The sequence below is a fragment of the Pygocentrus nattereri genome, chromosome 9 (genome assembly GCF_015220715.1).
Source record: "Pygocentrus nattereri isolate fPygNat1 chromosome 9, fPygNat1.pri, whole genome shotgun sequence".
NCBI lineage: Eukaryota > Metazoa > Chordata > Actinopteri > Characiformes > Serrasalmidae > Pygocentrus > Pygocentrus nattereri.
The window spans coordinates 4,147,043-4,164,202 of NC_051219.1; the positions used below are offsets into that span (position 1 = coordinate 4,147,043).

At 38.1% G+C, this 17,160-nt stretch overlaps 1 pseudogene; it reads left to right on the forward strand.

Moving 5' to 3' along the window:
- LOC108413433 overlaps positions 1–399 on the forward strand; it is a 36,053-nt pseudogene extending 35,654 nt beyond the window's left edge.
- The last annotated feature ends 16,761 nt before the right edge of the window (positions 400–17,160 follow it).

The following is a 17,160-nucleotide window of genomic DNA, read 5'->3' on the forward strand; positions in this document are numbered from 1 at the left end:
TTATTAAGAAGAGAACACTTCACAGAATTGTTCAACAGTAATACACTACTTCTTAGACTATGTGTACGGAGACAGAGATACAATGGTTGTGTTTGTGTGTATACATGTAGTGAGCTGTAAGTGTAAGGAGTTTTCCTCTTCTCCGTACAGGCTGTGTAAGTGCAGTATTAAAGACGAAGGCTGTGCTGCTCTGGTTGAAGCTCTGAAATCAAACCCCTCATCACAGCTGAGAGAATTAAATCTGAGCTTTAATTTTCCTGGAGATGCAGAACTAAAGGAACTTTCTGATCTACTCAAGGATCCACTCAGTAAACTGGATAAAATACAGTGAGTTACTAGCAATCTTTATGCACATCTTTGCTCTGTTTGTCTATGTCTGCCTTTGTTTAACTCCCCTTGTGTGCCTAGCCATATGCTCTTCCTTTGTCTTGCCTCCTGATTATCTGTCTCACCTCTGCGCAGACTGTAGCCTTGACCTCTCATTAGACTCAGGTCTTTGTTTTGGCTCTGTGTTCATAGCCTTGGTTGTTTATCTTGTGTTTGTTTCACAGGCCCTGTCATTTTTCCTCTGTTCATTTTCTTCATGCCTAGCTTTCGGTTTAAGTGTTTTGACTTTGTGTTTTTTTTTCTTTATATCTTTATTTTGTTGCTTTTGTGGATTTTTTTTTATTTTCATTTTTTTGTTACCACTACGGACACCAACTTTGGACTTCAGCTTGCATCTTGTCTCTTTGTCTCCCTCACTGTTGCAATGCTAATGTCTGATCAGTCTGTCTTTCTCTCTTACAGCACCGGGACATAAAACATCAGACCTCGAATGAGTTCCACAGGATGTTATTAGTTGAGCTGGGGGAATTATGTCGTGTACTGCATTACAGTTTAAACTATATTTTCTGTTGTTCTAAACTAATTTAAAAAGACAAACAAGTTCCACCATTCAAGGAGTAACCTATATATGTAAGCATGTGACTTCATGCTCAAATTAATATTACGTTATTTTAAAAAATGCTCTTATTGGACTGGACAATTCAAATGTTTTTTTTTTAAAATGCATTTGCCAAATTTATAATTTTTTAAAAATAGGCTGTTTTGTCCAAAGCAAAGGCTAGAAGGGAAACATACCTTTTTGGTTTCTTAATGATTACTAAACACTTAGCCAGCAATCAATACAGTCCTTGTAAATGGAACAAGTAATAAGTTATAATGTTATAAATATGTTTAATATGTGTAAATGAGTGTTCTGTAAATTTGTATTTGTTGAGTAATAAGTTAGATATAAGTTCACTGTAATGTTTATGAGCATAATTATATGAATTCATAATGATCAGACACTGGAACAGTCTAATAAACAACTTACAATACAATTTACAAGAAAGTCTTACATTACTTCATTGTATTTTGCTCATGTCCATGTTTAACAGTACTCCTAAACTCTTAAAAACTCTTAAAACCTCACTCTTGACATTACTGTAGAATCATGTCTACATTACTGTTCAGCTGAGACCTAGTTAAACAAATCCGACTACAGATATTTACTGTAAGTTCATATACATAACATTTGATTTAAAACACATTTGTAAATTGGTTTAAAAACATAATAGCCCCACCTCCTTATGGAGCATAATCAGACCTAGAAATGTAGCTTCATAAGTAAAAACATTATAATAAGTTGTATCATCATCCAAATTAATCTTTGACAAATCAAGAAGGTTTATTTGCATAATTGTTGCAGCCCTATGCATAATTTTTATACAGTTATTAGTAATTGCTGTTACTCATTAGATATTTTACATGTTTACCTTTTTTTTTGTTTCTGGTCTGAAGTGGAGTACTTAAGTACTTAAAAGCTACTAGTTACTGGATCATGAGTTTGCTGAAAAAAATTGTACAGGAAAATGTTTATTGGAAAGATTTTAAAACATTTATTATTGGTGCTGTTATAGGTCATGATTGTTTTTAGCCAAAGTTTTGGGTGCAGGAACACTTTGTAAATTAAATATATCCAACATTATTTCAGTTTCACATTACATTTCATTATAACATACCCATTTAGTTACTTGTAACAAGCAACTTGTTAGCTCAGGCTGTGGACATTTAAGATAAGCTCCCAAATGTGGTCATATTAAAGCTGAGCTTTAACTGTGAGATTCAGGAATAACCATTGCATGATTGCATCAGCTCTTAGATAGAGGAGAGGTGTAGGTCCTGGCTACTAGCCAGTGGGGACTGCCGTATTTATGGTCATTCAGAGGACGATATAGGCATACCTATAGTGAGACACCAAAATGAATGCTTCAGAGAGCTAAATTTATCAGAAAATTAATTGAGCTCAGATTTACACCTTTATATTTGTTTTTTCAGGAATTTAGTTTGTCCAGGTTAACAAGTAACCAAATAGGACTACAAAGGAAATAAGTCAGCATTAAACAGAAAACAAATGCCAACTGAAGGCTTCTTAACTGAAAGATTTCTTAAATCTCACACTTAACAAAAAGGTAATGAGAGCCAAAAGAAACAAAAACTCTCATCTCTAGCCAAGTCATTTGTAAGAACAGATCAAGGCTGAAGCTGAGCCTCACTCTTAAATAAGCTGTCCACAGATGAACTGGATCTCCCCTGATTAGGAGCAGCCCTGCACCGCCCTCTAGTGGCTGAGCACATGCTTTCTAAATTACGCAGTAAGGGCTTCTCTTCTTGGTTCTTTTGTTAGAGCAGTTGAAGGGGAATTTGCTGATTTTTCAGAAGTTTGGATAATTTAGTGGTGGAGATGCACAAAGTCATTCAGAGCCTGCACATACGTCTCCACACTAAAATTAATTTTAAAATACATTGAGGCCAAAATCTTCTGAAAACTCAAAAGGTATCTTTCAGACACCAGGCAGCAATTTCATAACCATTTCATGTAAAAACTTCCAGTGAGGAATATTTAGAAGCATTAAAGAGGAATTGAATTTATTTTCAAAATCAGTAAAAATTTCAAAATTATTCAAAGTGGTTTGGTGTAAAATGTTACATTCTAGAGAAGGTTTTTGAGTCTGAATGGTTTGTTGTTTTTAAAGTTTATGCACAAGCAGTAAGTAGCAAACAGAAGTTGCTGTGTTGGCTTTATCAGCTAAAGATGCTGTTAAGGGAGTTGATGCGAACAGCTCACTATCATGACATAATTTTGATTGATCTTGACACTTCTACTGGTTCTCATAAGATGTCATGCTTTTCAGCAAATCAGCTATTTTAGTGTTCAGTGGAACTAGACCAGCAGTCCTGTTTGCCCCTTAAAGGCATGGAGGGGTAGGGTGAAGTGTTGGGGCTATTTGGCCCTTCAAACGGAGATTTTTCAGAGGCGCACTACAAACAAACAGAGTGTTATGAGAAAATCATCTGCAAGACGGCTGCACAAGCAACCAAAGAGACACATGGATGTAAGTATTTACCTGTTTGTAATAGCATTTTATGGTAATTTCCTTCATAACACGCATAAAAATCCCTAGTAATACGCTGATGTCTCTGTCACTACCTAGCGAATTTTCCTTAAATGGTGCAACAGTTCATCTTCATATCACTAAAGAATTCTTGGTGGTGATAATAAATAATTGCCCCCCTCTTTGAAGCCATATGATGCCCTAAATGTATTTAAGCAGTGAGGAGCTGAACTTTCCCCTCTACTGTCACTACAGGCTGGCCTACAGAGCAGCACTAGTAGCTGTTAATGAAGTGATGTAGTTTTTTTGTTTGTGCTCTTTTTTATTCAGTGACTCGTTTGATTGATCACTGCGTAAATCTGAAGTTGAATGAATCGCGAGCGCCCACGCTTTTCAGTCTCCTTCAGATAAACGGCAAATCCCAGTACGATATACCGTTATTGCTGTAGTCTGGAGACAAAGCAGGAAAACACATCCTGATTATTTTTCCACGCTATTTTAAATATGATTCACCTGTCCTGTCATGTGACACACAAGTGAGATCACCACAGCTGGAGGCGGCGTATTGGAAATGGCCGGAAACCTCCTCTCGTCTGTTTACTTAAAAGTCACTACAACTGATGACGTATCTGGTTCATGAACAGGCTTTAAAAGCATGCTGTTTTCCGTAAGTCTGAGATGCCTGGATTCTCTTAAATTTTTAGTCAGAAGCTTCAGCAGAATGATCCATTTATAGTTCATATGGTGCACTGTAGAACTTCAAATATCTTGGGTCAACCATCCAGAGCAATGGACAGTGCAGAAAAGAGGTGAAGAAGAGGGTGCAGGCAGGATGGAGTGGGTGGAGACGGGTGTCAGGGCTGATGTGTGACAGAAGGATAGCAGCAGGAGTGAAAGGGAAGGTTTACAAGACAGTAGTGCGTCCTCCTATGATGTATGGTTTGGAGACTGTGGCTCTGTCTAAAAGACAGGAGGCTGAGCTGGAGGTGGCAGAGATGAAGATGCTGAGATTTTCGTTGGGAGTGACAAGGATGGACAAGATTAGAAATGAGCAGATCAGAGGGACAGTGAAGGTGGAGCGGTTTGGAGATTATGCCATAGAGGCCAGATTGATATGGTTTGGACATGTGTTGAGGAGGAATAGTGGATATATTGGGCAAAGAATGTTGGAGATGGAGCTGCTGGGTAGAAGGAGAAGAGGTAGACCTCAGAGAAGGTTTATGGATGTAGTTAAGGTGGACATGGAGACGGTTGGTGTGAAAGTAGAGGAGGCAATGGAAAGGGCAAGATGGAGGCAGATGATCCGCTGTGGCGACCCCTAAAGGGAGCAGCCGAAAGAAGAAGAAGATGGTGCACTGTAGAACTGTTGTTGAGGCTGTGAGATTCAATGATCTTTTTTCTGAACATCATTGATCATCACCTGATGTGTTCATGAGTGGAGCAGACTGCACTGCAGTTTCTGTTTGGGAAGGAAAGCACCAGATTTTTAAGAAATAGGTCAAAATACCCAAAAACCCATGAAGTTTATTTCCATATTTTTTGTTTCATGTTCATATTTAATTACTTGCACATATTTAAATAATCAGAATGCATTCGTTTTCAAATGATTACTGAACAGCATGATACTGTGATACTGATACTTGTTTTATTATGTTATCATGTGGTGATCATACTTTAAAAATAAATACCACCACCATCATTACCACAACTCCTCCTGTAAAACTAAATCCATCAGAATAGTACTCTAGTTAAACTCTTACAGCTGAGCACCTTCTGCTATGCAGTTGTTCCTCAGATATTTGGGTGACCTGATGCCATAACCTTCAGCTAACCTCTGGTTTTGCACAGGTTCCTCGTTTCTTTTTCATTTCCTCTTAAAACGTTTGCTATTTTTCACCCCCAGAATCTCTCATGCCATTTTAAGTTGTGGTTAATAGCCACAGTAGATATGTGTCAGACAACAGAATAAGTGGAAGGAATTTTAAATGATATATATCTGTACAGCATCTACATGAAAGTTACAAAAATATGTTCATAAAGCTACATAAAAAATCATAAATATTAATAAACAATTTTCCCAATAAGCATCAGTTAAGTCATAAAGGCTGCTTTTATCAACTTAATTCTCAAGTTGATACAACACCAGATTTATAGTGATGTTATGTCATGGGGTTAAATGATACAACTTTCCTTCTCCTGTCAAGTAAACCTTTTGGAGTTTTCTTTCAGCAGTGACCATTTTGTTAGAAACATACGGCCCAAGTTCATGACTAATAACAGCTTATCGCAATAGGATCTAAAAATAAGCAAAGTTTGGATTGCTTACTGTTCTTGGAATGAAACTCATAAGCGATCCAATGTTGGAGTGACAAATCACACTTCACCATCTGTCAATCCGATGGATGAGTCTGGGTTTGGCAGTTGCAAGGAGACGGTACTTGTCTGTCTGCATTGTGCCGAGTGTAAAGTTTGGTGGAGGGGGGATTATGGTGTGGGGTGGTTTTTCAGGAGTTGGGCTCGGCCCCTTAGTTCCAGTGAAAGGAACTCTTAAAGCTTCAGCACCAAGAGATTTTGGACAATTTCATGCTCCCAACTTTGTGGGAACAGTTTGGGGACGGCCCCTTCCTGTTCCAACATGACTGCACACCAGTGCACAAAGCAGCTCCATAAAGACATGGATGAGCCAGTTTGGTGTGGAAGAACTTGACTGGCCTGCACAGAATCCTGACCTCAACCCCATAGAACACCTTTGGGATGAATTAGAGCGGAGACTGTGAGCCAGGACTTCTCATCCAACATCAGTGACTGACCTCACAAATGCGTTTCTGGAGGAATGGTCAGAAATTCCCATAAACTCCTAAACCTTGCAGAACCTTCCCAGAGGAGTTTAAGCTATTATAGCTGCAAAGGGTGGGCCGACATCATTTTAAACTATATGGATTAAGAATGGGATGTCACTCAAGTTCATATGCGGGTGAAAGCAGACAAGCGAATACTTTTGGCAATGGAGTGTATAAAAAGAAATATTTTACAAGAATAAAAATGTGAAAGGGCTGTGAATTTGTTTGTGTTGTTTGCCATACTACCTGATGTACATTTTGGAAGATCTTTGGTACATTTTTCATACTCTCTTTGAAGTAAAAAGCTATTCACCACAAATGCAGAATACTGAAAAATTACATATAGAACACTACAATTTTAATTTCAAGTACACTTATTCAATAAACACCTGGATCTATTTAGAATGATTAATATCATTAATGTCAAGAACACATCTTGACAGCTTATAAGAACTGAAATGTAAAATATCTATATTAAAGATAAAATAAACCCATTTTGTAAATATGTTTACCACAAAATTTTGAAAGCAATAATCTGTAACTATCTAAATTAAACACATAGATTAAACATACATAAAAGCAGTTGAGTTCATCAAGTTTTTTTTTTCTCATTTCCTTACATGGATTAGAATAGAAAGGCGGTGTTGGAAGGTGTGTAATGTTTTCATCATGATCATCACAAAATATAATTGAAATTTATTGCTGCAGTGCTTTGGGAATGAAGGGTTTAGACAGATGAATCTGGGTTCAGCTCTGGCACAATGAATTTCACTGGTTTGTTTTAAACCAGCAATGTTGGGTTTGTTCCTGGTTGTTTGAAATGAAAATCTAGAGCCACACTAACCCTTTGTGCATAATGCTGTACATCTCTGGTCTAGACTTTGATAGAATGATTTTGATGTCATAGATTAACTCTAATTGATTGGAATTTAGGCGTTGGGATTTAGGCTCTAGTAGACGGAATCTCTTTGGTTGATGTTAGCATTTAGAGTCTGGTATGAATCTGGTTAGTGTTGGGGTTTAGTCCTTGGTAGTCTGAATCTGATTGGACGGTGCTGGTGTTTAAGCTTTCGTAGTCTGAATGTGATTGGATGGTGCTGGGGTTTAGGCCTTGGTAGTCTGAATCTGATTGGACAGTGCTGGGGTTTAAGCTTTCGTAGTCTGAATGTGATTGGATGGTGCTGGGGTCTAGGCTCTGGTAGATTGGACCCATACTGATGGTCTTCTGGTTTCCAAGAGGATCATTTTCATAATCACCACCAGCCTGCAACCAGAGTAACACACAGGAGAAAATAACCCAAACCTTAGTATTCACATCAACTTCTTTCATTTATTAATTCATTCATGCAGAGTAATTCACAATATGGCCATGACACCAAAGGTCTCCCAACTGAAGATCTGTTGCAGCAGAGATTATAGGTCAAACACACCTGGCTCTAATATCCAGATCCTCTTGTTTGTTAAGTCCTTAATTGTCTAGGTCAGGTTTGACAGATTAAATTGTAACTAAACCTTCCAGAGCAGAAGATCAATGATTCATATGCTGCTGTAAATCAATTGTATTATGTACAGTTTGAATAAGTTAAACATGTATAGACACTGTAGCCTCATAGAGCAGTTCTGAATGCTACTGACGTACACTTTTACATTTTAAAACATTTAATATTTGGTTATGATGAGACACAGACTCTGTTTAAAGACTCTGTTTTTAATGGGTCTTTTCACTCACTGTACTCTGTGTTCTTCTCTCAGTGTTTGTAGAGACAGACCCTGCAGAACAATTGAAGATGTTAGACAAAGAGCTGTTTTTCACAAGACTGGTAAATTTAATCTTCAATAGAGGAAATCTTTGAAACTTGAATTTAATGTATATTCATTAAAATATTACATTATTACCAAATCTGTTTTATGAGCACAAGCTGATTACCAGGACTGAAATTAAGCCTAAGCCTAGACTGACACATGATTACAAAATGTGTTTTTGGCTGAATGTACTACCTTTTGCCCATGTGTGGATCAGATAGTAGATCATTACTACAAACAGCAACAGAAACACACAGACGCAGAAAGTGAAGACAATCAAAGTGAAGAAATCTGTAGATGGAGCAAGAAATTAAACAACAATCACATTCACAACATATTCAGTCTAGACAAAGAGAGTTGTAAAACTTTTATAAAAACATACTTAAGAAAAGTCTATTAATATTATTAACTATATCTATTAATATTAATAATTAACTGTTATCATGACAAGTTCTGTGCCAGTAAAAAATGTTACTGATTTCATGCAAAACCACAACAGGACATGTGTTCCCACATGAATACAAAACTGAGCTTAAAACATGCTGGGTGATGTGATATCCTGCTGTAGTTTCACAATTATTGTACCTATCTTAGACACATGAATATACAAAAAGCAACTTATGTTGAGGTACACACTTTAGTACATCCACAGAGCGCAGCATCAGACTTTAGAGAAAATGACTTCATGCCTTGAGTAAAATTATATAAAAAAAAATTATAAAAAAATGTCATGGTCAAATGGCTTTGGAGAAGAAGGCATCAGGCTAAGTAACCACATCTTCTAAGGCAGCATGGTTTAAGTGGCATCGCATTTCATGATTTCTTATTAAATAAATTACAGTTTACTAGATTAGTTTAGAATTTATATGTTTTCTTCCAGCTTGACATCTTTGCCTGCTGAACTCTGCTGGTGCATGCCAGGACAGCTGCAGGGTCATCAGCTGGAGCCACCGTTTACTGATGTTTCGCACCGTACCCTACCCAGTTTATCTTTCAAATTGGGGTGTGGTGTGGGTATAGCAGTGGCGGTACGGGGTTGTCTACCCTTCACTCACCACAGCTGCTATTGGGCTGCTTTGGCCCAGAAACGGTTCCTCCTCTGTAGCCACAGTCTGTAGCTTGACCTCTCAGCCTTTTTTGACGATTTTTTTAATGGCCCTCTGTAGAATTTGTCTGGTCATTCCAACCGTAAAAAGAACTTGGATTGCTGACTTTCCCATAAAGCCCCTGCATCCAATTTCCACTGGGTAGATGGTTGTGTTCCATCCAGCCTCATTGTACTCTGATGCCTGTTTAGAGTACTTAAGTCTTGAACACATTGGTATTCCATCCTCTAAAGGGATATTGAGTTGAATGATAAGGACCTTCTTGGCATCTGTGTCATAACCACATTACATCTTGTTCATTGTTGCTATGATCTGTGGTGGGAAAACTAGTTGTTTGCCCACGCCTTTGGAGAAGTAAGAAGAGATATTGTCTTTCCTAATGCTAGCATCTCTCTGTTTTCCCCTGGCTTTACAAAGGGAATGAGAGGTTTGTGGTGACTTGAGGAGTTGTTTGCCCTCACCATACACTTCTCCAACAGCTTTGCTAGCTTTCTCAGCACCTGGTTGTGCTGCTATGCTAAGCACCCCATGCAAGTGAACGAATAGCTGCACCCATAGGTTTTATTACATTGCCACTGAAGTAAATGTAACTACCGCTAATGGCATACAATGGTATAAGGGCATCATGCAACTCAGGATGGTGTAGCATCATGTAGTGTGCTGCAACAGAATGCCAGCACATAGAGCCCAAAATAACATGTTCAGGTTCATTTTTACAGTCTACTTATATAAATTAAGAAATAGTGTTTAGCACCATTTATCATGGCTGACATTCATTTACTGACTCATCACAAACTGGCTGTTTTTGAGCTGAAAGAGTTAAAACAACTAGGATAGAAATGTTAGCTGAAGTAACTTACCATTAGCATCTGTCAGTTTATCTGTGTAAATCTCAAGCCACATTTTCTGTGGCCTCAAGATGGCTATAAAAATAGCAAAATGTTGCTTGGCATGCTGTGAGGCATTGAAGAATTGAACAGATTGGAGTCATGTAGCGCTCATTGCTACAGTGTGTAGGTGCCAGTATGCATACCTCCATTAAAAGCTATGGCTTCAATTTTCTGAACCCTGTGCAATGTAACAGAGGCACTCACCTCCCGAACCCCCTTGTTTAAAAAAGTAAACAAGAAGAGGAGTTATAAACAGGATTTAAAACAATAAAAAACAAAACTGACCAGTTCTTAGTGATCTTAGAGTTCTCGTTGGCTCACAAAGCTATAGCATATGAAATGAACATGCTCTTCCTACAGCACTGAGTGTTTTGTAGAACAGTAATAGTATCTTGAAGTCTATTCTGTAACAGACTGGGAGCCAGTATAACGATTTAAGAATGGTGTTGTGTGTGCCTTCATTTTTCCTAGTAAGAATCTGGCAGTTGTATTTTGGATAATCTGAAGGTATTTGATTGTCTTTTTTGGGAGATCAGTTAGGAGAGCCTTAGAGTGATCAATCCTGTTGGAAATAAAGGCATAGACGGATTTTTCCAGATCTTTACTCAGAAAATATCTGTCCTTGTTGACATTCTTAAGGTGATAAAAAGCTGATTTTAACTGCTTTGAGACAGCTGCTAAAACAAGAATTGAACCCTGAGTTACACCACAGGCCAGTGGCACACTCTCAGACATATTTTCACACAAAGTAGTCCCTTCCTTGCAGGCATGAACTAAATCATTTTAGAACAGTTTCTAAGAGCCCAACCCAGAGTCTCCAAAACAGATACAGTTATATAGAGTTCCTTGGCCTAACTGTCATTGGATTTATTTATATCAATGTTAAAATCACCAGCAATAACCAAGTTTTCAATATCAGTGGAAATAAAAGGTAACATCTGTAATTTATCAATCATATTAGCATTGTACTTTGGAGGCCTCTAAACAATTACTAGTGGCATTTTTTGAGCCCCTTTCAACCCAATGACAACTGCTTGCACTGAAAAGAATCCTTTAAAAAGAAGCTACACCTCCACCTTTCCTGACAGCACATGAGACATTTATAAAATTAATGTTTGGTGGGGCCAGCTTCATTAATATGGTTTCTGCACTACATTCAGGTAACCATGTTTTTGTTAAAAACATAAAATCAAGCCTATGAGATGTAATGACATCATTAATCAAATAAGACTTGTTTGTGAGAGATCTAATACTAAGAACAGATAATTGAATTACTTGTGCACTTTGACCCAGAAGCTGTGACTCACATTTTACATACTGCAGATTGGATGAATACACTTTATCTGACAGGTACTCCCTGTTCCCTCTGTTTCTAATATGTACTGGAATGGGAGATGTTTTGAAAACATGTACTGCTGACATCATCGTAGCAGCTTGGACCAAAAAATATCTGTTTGCCAGATTGTTTGAAAATTGTTACCTCTTCTCTTATAGCAGAGGAAAGTGGGTGGAGCTCCTGTTGACAACAAAGAAGAGATCAAAGCTACCTTACTGCCTAGCTACTGCCATTAGGAGACTCACTGAGCCCTTGCAGTGGGCCAAACCTGTTCTGCAAATGGTGTAACTAGGGCTGATATTCTGCTCTGTCTTTGTGATGTGGTATCTGAGCAGCAACTATGGCATTAGCATTATGGGCTGTGCTAGTAGCAGTGGAGGATTAGACTGCAGAGCTATATGTAGCTTGGTGTTTGGAATTAGCTTTAATGTGAACCCATTGCTCATTTCTGCCAGCTTTACTCACGTTAGCAGCTCCATCCATGTGTTCCACTGGCTCAGCTCTGTTTGTCTCCACTGCCTGATTCTGCATTAAACTGTCCACCTGTTTGCTGCTAAAACTCCCACATGTAATGGAGGAATGAGAGTCCTTAAACTCTGATTACTGGCTCCAAAACTGACATTTTTTTGCAGAAGACTGTAAAAATTCCGACAACACGTGCTGAAACCTGATGAGGCATTTTTGGACGTTTTTACTTGGTGGCCAGCACAAACATGTCCAATTCATGTGTCTATTACAGTACCATTAAAAAATTAATAAATAAATATTAAAAAAAAGAAAACTATTGTAGTGTTTTGTAGTGTTCTTGGCTTTTCTATATATAACAAGCTCAAACACTGTAGCTTGAATGGCAAGGAAGCAGGAAGTGCAACTAGGGCTAGGAATGCCGCAGTCTTTAATTGCTTTACCACTGGCCTTTCTGCACCCAACGAATTCCTTCTTGTGTTCTTTCATTAGTAACAAAGCATAACACATAATTCATTATTGATAATGACCATATTCACATTGTTATTAAGTTACTAAAAGACTGTATTGTAAAGTGTCACCAAAAAAAAAAAATCCCACAGGCAGGACAACATCCACTCACACACAACAAATACACATTTTAAAATACATACAAAAGTCTACACTGGTACACAACATTACACTGACACATCTTACCAGAATGACCTGAAATGTAGCATGTTTTTGATTATGGTGATAATGAACTTTAGCATAATTTGAGAAACATGGCATCAATAAAAATCCATGAATTACTTTAAGCCAAGATGGCAAGAAAATTAGATAAATAAGATCAGAATGTGAACACACACACACACACACACACACACACACACACACACATCAAATTGAGAAAAAGAAGGGTGTGTAGTATTACCAGATTAACCCTAACCCTAAGTTAAAATAACTATGTATAAGTAGAGCTAAAACCGTTTTTGAGAATAACCACAATGGACTATACTGTAGATGGTTAATAAGCTCTTAGTATCATCAGAAAAAGAAGCCATTACACATGTTACAGATGTACAAACCCACTGTAACACTATGCCTCTGTGTTGGAAATTGTCAATATGAAGTACAAAACTGATATTTTTACAGTAGAGTACAGAACAGAAAATAAGAGAATGAATTACCTTTAAGCCTATTGCTGTCATTCATGGAACCTGATGGAATGATTGAAAGAATTAAAAACATGGAAACTATTTTGAGTGCACTGATTTAAAATGAACAACATCTATCAAACACAGCAGAAGAGGATAGGTTGACATTACAGGCTTCTAATCCAGTGTCTTAAATACTATGAAGGCTTCTAAGGCAGTTTTATTCCATGTGGAGCCCCACAGGGTTCAGTTTTAGGGTCTTTGCGCTCTGTATACATGTTACCTCTAGGTAAGATACAAACTTTCATAGCTATGCTGATGATGCACATTTATACATTTCCATTCCTTCTGGTAACCAAGACTCTGTAGATAGGCTGACCAGCCACATGTCAGATATAGTAAATCCAGAAAAAAAAAACAGAAATATTGTTTGCTGGTACTAAAACAGCACTGAAGGTCAGCTCTTCATCTTCATGTACCAAACCTATGTATGAAAGTATGAAATCTGGGTGTGATCTTGGGCTCTGAGCTCTGTTTTATCCGCCTGTAAATGCGGTCACTAAAGTAACTTTTTATCATTTGTAAAATATCACTAAAGGTCAGCCTTTTATGTCTCAGAGCGATGCAGAGGAACATGCTCATGCATTCAGTATTTGCAGTAATGTACTTTTTACTAGGTGCCCTAAGAAAACAATACATCCCTTACAAGTTGGACAAAATGCGGCTGCATGAATCCTAAAATTAAACAGAGAGATCACATCACTCCTGTTATGAAAAAAACCTGCATTGGCTGCCTTTATCGCTCCGGATAGATTTTAAGGTTCTGCTACAAGTTCTTAAGGCTCTAAATAACACAGCACCTGCTTACATAACAGAAAATCTATCTGTTTATGTTCTAGCACATATTAGATCTGCAGGCACTGATCTTCTGCAAACACCTTCTGTAAAATACAGAAAATTTGGAGACACTCTGTTGCTTCTAAACTGTGAAACGCAATTTTACAGACAGTCAAGCTCAGTTCATATGTTTAAGGTACATTTTAAAGTATCTCTCTTTAATTTAGCATTTCGATAAAACTCTGCATCTTGTGGTATTTATCTTTTTAATTTGATGTGTCATTGTTTTACACCTAATTTCTTCCATTACTGTTAAGGTTTATCACCTGTCTGTAAAGCACTTTCAGCTGTCAGCAGCATAAAAGTGCTCTAAAAATAAAGATTATTATTATTATTATTGTTGTTGTTGTTGTTGTTCTGGTAAACCAGCTTTGAACAGTTTCAGGCAAGAACACAGTCAATCCTTAGAAAAGGAGGTCAGACAGAGAGGAGAGTGGGCTGATAAAGACATGATGATAACAGCATATCTAGAACCTGAACTCTTCTACAGTTCACTACAGTGAAGCAGAGATACACATGAAGAACTCACACAGTCGTGTGGACTCACCTGAAGATTCCTGCAGCACAGAGTAGAGCAGAAACACCCAGAGCCACATCTTTACTGAGAGAACACTGCTGTTCATCTCTCTTTTTCTCTCCCCCTAAGCCCCCCCCCCATCTGTTTCAGCAATGTCTCTTCTGAGTGAGTTAAAAGAGACACAGGTATTTTTAGTCTCCAGCTCACTGACCACATCCTGGAAAAACTACTACTTCTCTTCCTGCTGAGAGGCTCCAAATAATTTTGCTCATCAAAATGCTTCACTGGACACACCCATACTGATCAATGAACAGATATTATTTTTTTGTGTTTACTGCCCATATGCTGTAACATTTAATGGTCAATGACTGTTTTTAAGGGTTGAATGCTTGTAAAGAAACCAAACACAAATAAACCGAATATTGGATAGCAGATTATATGCTGTCACGAGCTGTCATGACAGATTATATCTATTAATAAAGTAGTCATGGTACACCACACTTCATTCTGGATATCGCCCTGTTTTAGACAGCTCCCCCTGGTGGTGACCCCATAGGGTCATAACACACTCAAAACAAATTCCACACATTAAAAGTTTGATTCACTCAGAAATAGAAGAGTGAGTATACAGAGTGGTCTGCCTTGTTGTTTGGGGATTCCAGAGACCCTAGTGTTGTGGGGGTGACATAAAATGAGTCCAAAATTAACCAATTTTCTCTGAGACTGTTTTTCTAACTCAGTACTCTGAAAGTAAGCAGACATTTCACCCCAACAAAGTCCACTAAAAATCTTGTCATTAGTAAAACTTTACAGATTAGGAAATGTGTTATATGTAGGTCAATTTGACCACGAAGAGTTCAAATGCTTAAATCAGAGAAAACAACAAATTTGAATCAACTACTGGTTCATGCAAAAACTTGTCAAACAGGTAAACTAACCATGTTCAGATTTTCAGTCTTTAAAATATACACATATATCTGGCATAATTGTCTTCTGGTTTCTAGTTGGTTTCAAGGCTTGACGGAGACATGCTGCTGCTGTTGTAGTGTCATGAGGCTCAGCCTGACTCTGGCTCGCTCCAAAGCTGGCTCTCATCTAGGAAGATGCTCTCTCCTCTCTTTTGGAGGCTTCACAATGGCCTGACCCAGCTGTTTCAGGAAAATCCTCCTTCAGTTTGTGAAGGTCAGATCCAAGTGTGGCAAAATATACAAGTAGAAAAGTCATACAAATCAGACAAAGCGGACAAGATACAAACGTGGGGCAAAAAGGCAAAGTGGAACAGAGAAGATGCGTCCAAAGCAGCGAAAAGTCCTTAGCAGCGGGGGAAAGACTCACACTGCAACCGCACACAGGAGGCCAGCACAGGAAGGCTGTAGATGTTCACCACAAAGGGTGATGTCACATTGTTGCATGTGACATCACATTGTTGCATGTGGCATGTAGGAGAGGCTATTGTGAAAATCTGACTTATTTGTGTTGCTCTGAAAGTCATCACAATGTCCAGTTCACGCAGCTGTTTGCTACTGCTGAATAGAACTTAGCACATACTTTGCATAGTTGTTTTGTCTGCATTTACATTACAGCAAAGTGAGGAACAATAAAAAGTTGGGCCTTTTCAACTTTATACAAACAAGAAGTGAGTTTTGGTGACAGTCATTTTGATGGTAAAAAGTGTGCTGCAGTGCATTATGTCAACGTTTAAAACTTCAGAATTGAAGAGAAATTAGTGGGTTTTTACATTTGTTCACATTAAAAAAATATATACACGTGATGCCTTTTCTCACCTGTTTTATCAGACCATAGATCTAGACTCCACCTCTGCCCACAGCTGAACTCATGCACATTCTATCAACACACTCATAAGACCAGCAGTCAGTGGGGTGAGAGTTTCACTTCTATCTTTATTTAACCTTGTCATCAAGCCTCTACTGGCTTCAGGTTCATACTGTGTTTATCAACTGTCAAATAACAGCATGTCCACATATAAACTAATAAATACAGTGAGACAATATAAAGCTATTTCTTTTAGTTTCAGATAAGAACGCAGTCATTCTGTGGTATTAAAAAGCAGAAGAGAGGCTAAAGGCTCTTTGGTCCAGCAGTGATGATTCCTGCAGTGGAGCAGAAACACAAAGAGCCACATCTTTACTGAGTAAACAGAACTGTTTATCTCTCTTTTTCTCTCCACCTAAGCCCCCCCCCCCCCCATCTGTATAAGAGACACAGGTATTTTTAGTCTCCAGCTCACTGACCACATCTGGAAATAACTATTACTTCTCTTCCTGCTGAGAGGCTCCAAATAATTTTGCTCATCAAAATGCTTCACTGGACACACCCATACTGATCAATGATCAGATATTATTTTTTTGTGTTTACTGCCCATATGCTGTAACATTTAATGGTCAATGACTGTTTTTAAGGGTTGAATGCTTGTAAAGAAACCAAACACAAATAAACCGAATATTGGATAGCAGATTATATGCTGTCATGAGCTGTCATGACAGATTATATCTATTAATAAAGTAGTCATGGTACACCACACTTCATTCTGGATATCGCCCTGTTTTAGACAGCTCCCCCTGGTGGTGACCCCATAGGGTCATAACACACTCAAAACAAATTCCACACATTAAAAGTTTGATTCACTCAGAAATAGAAGAGTGAGTATACAGAGTGGTCTGCCTTGTTGTTTGGGGATTCCCGAGACCCTAGTGTTGTGGGGGTGACATAAAATGAGTCCAAAATTAACCA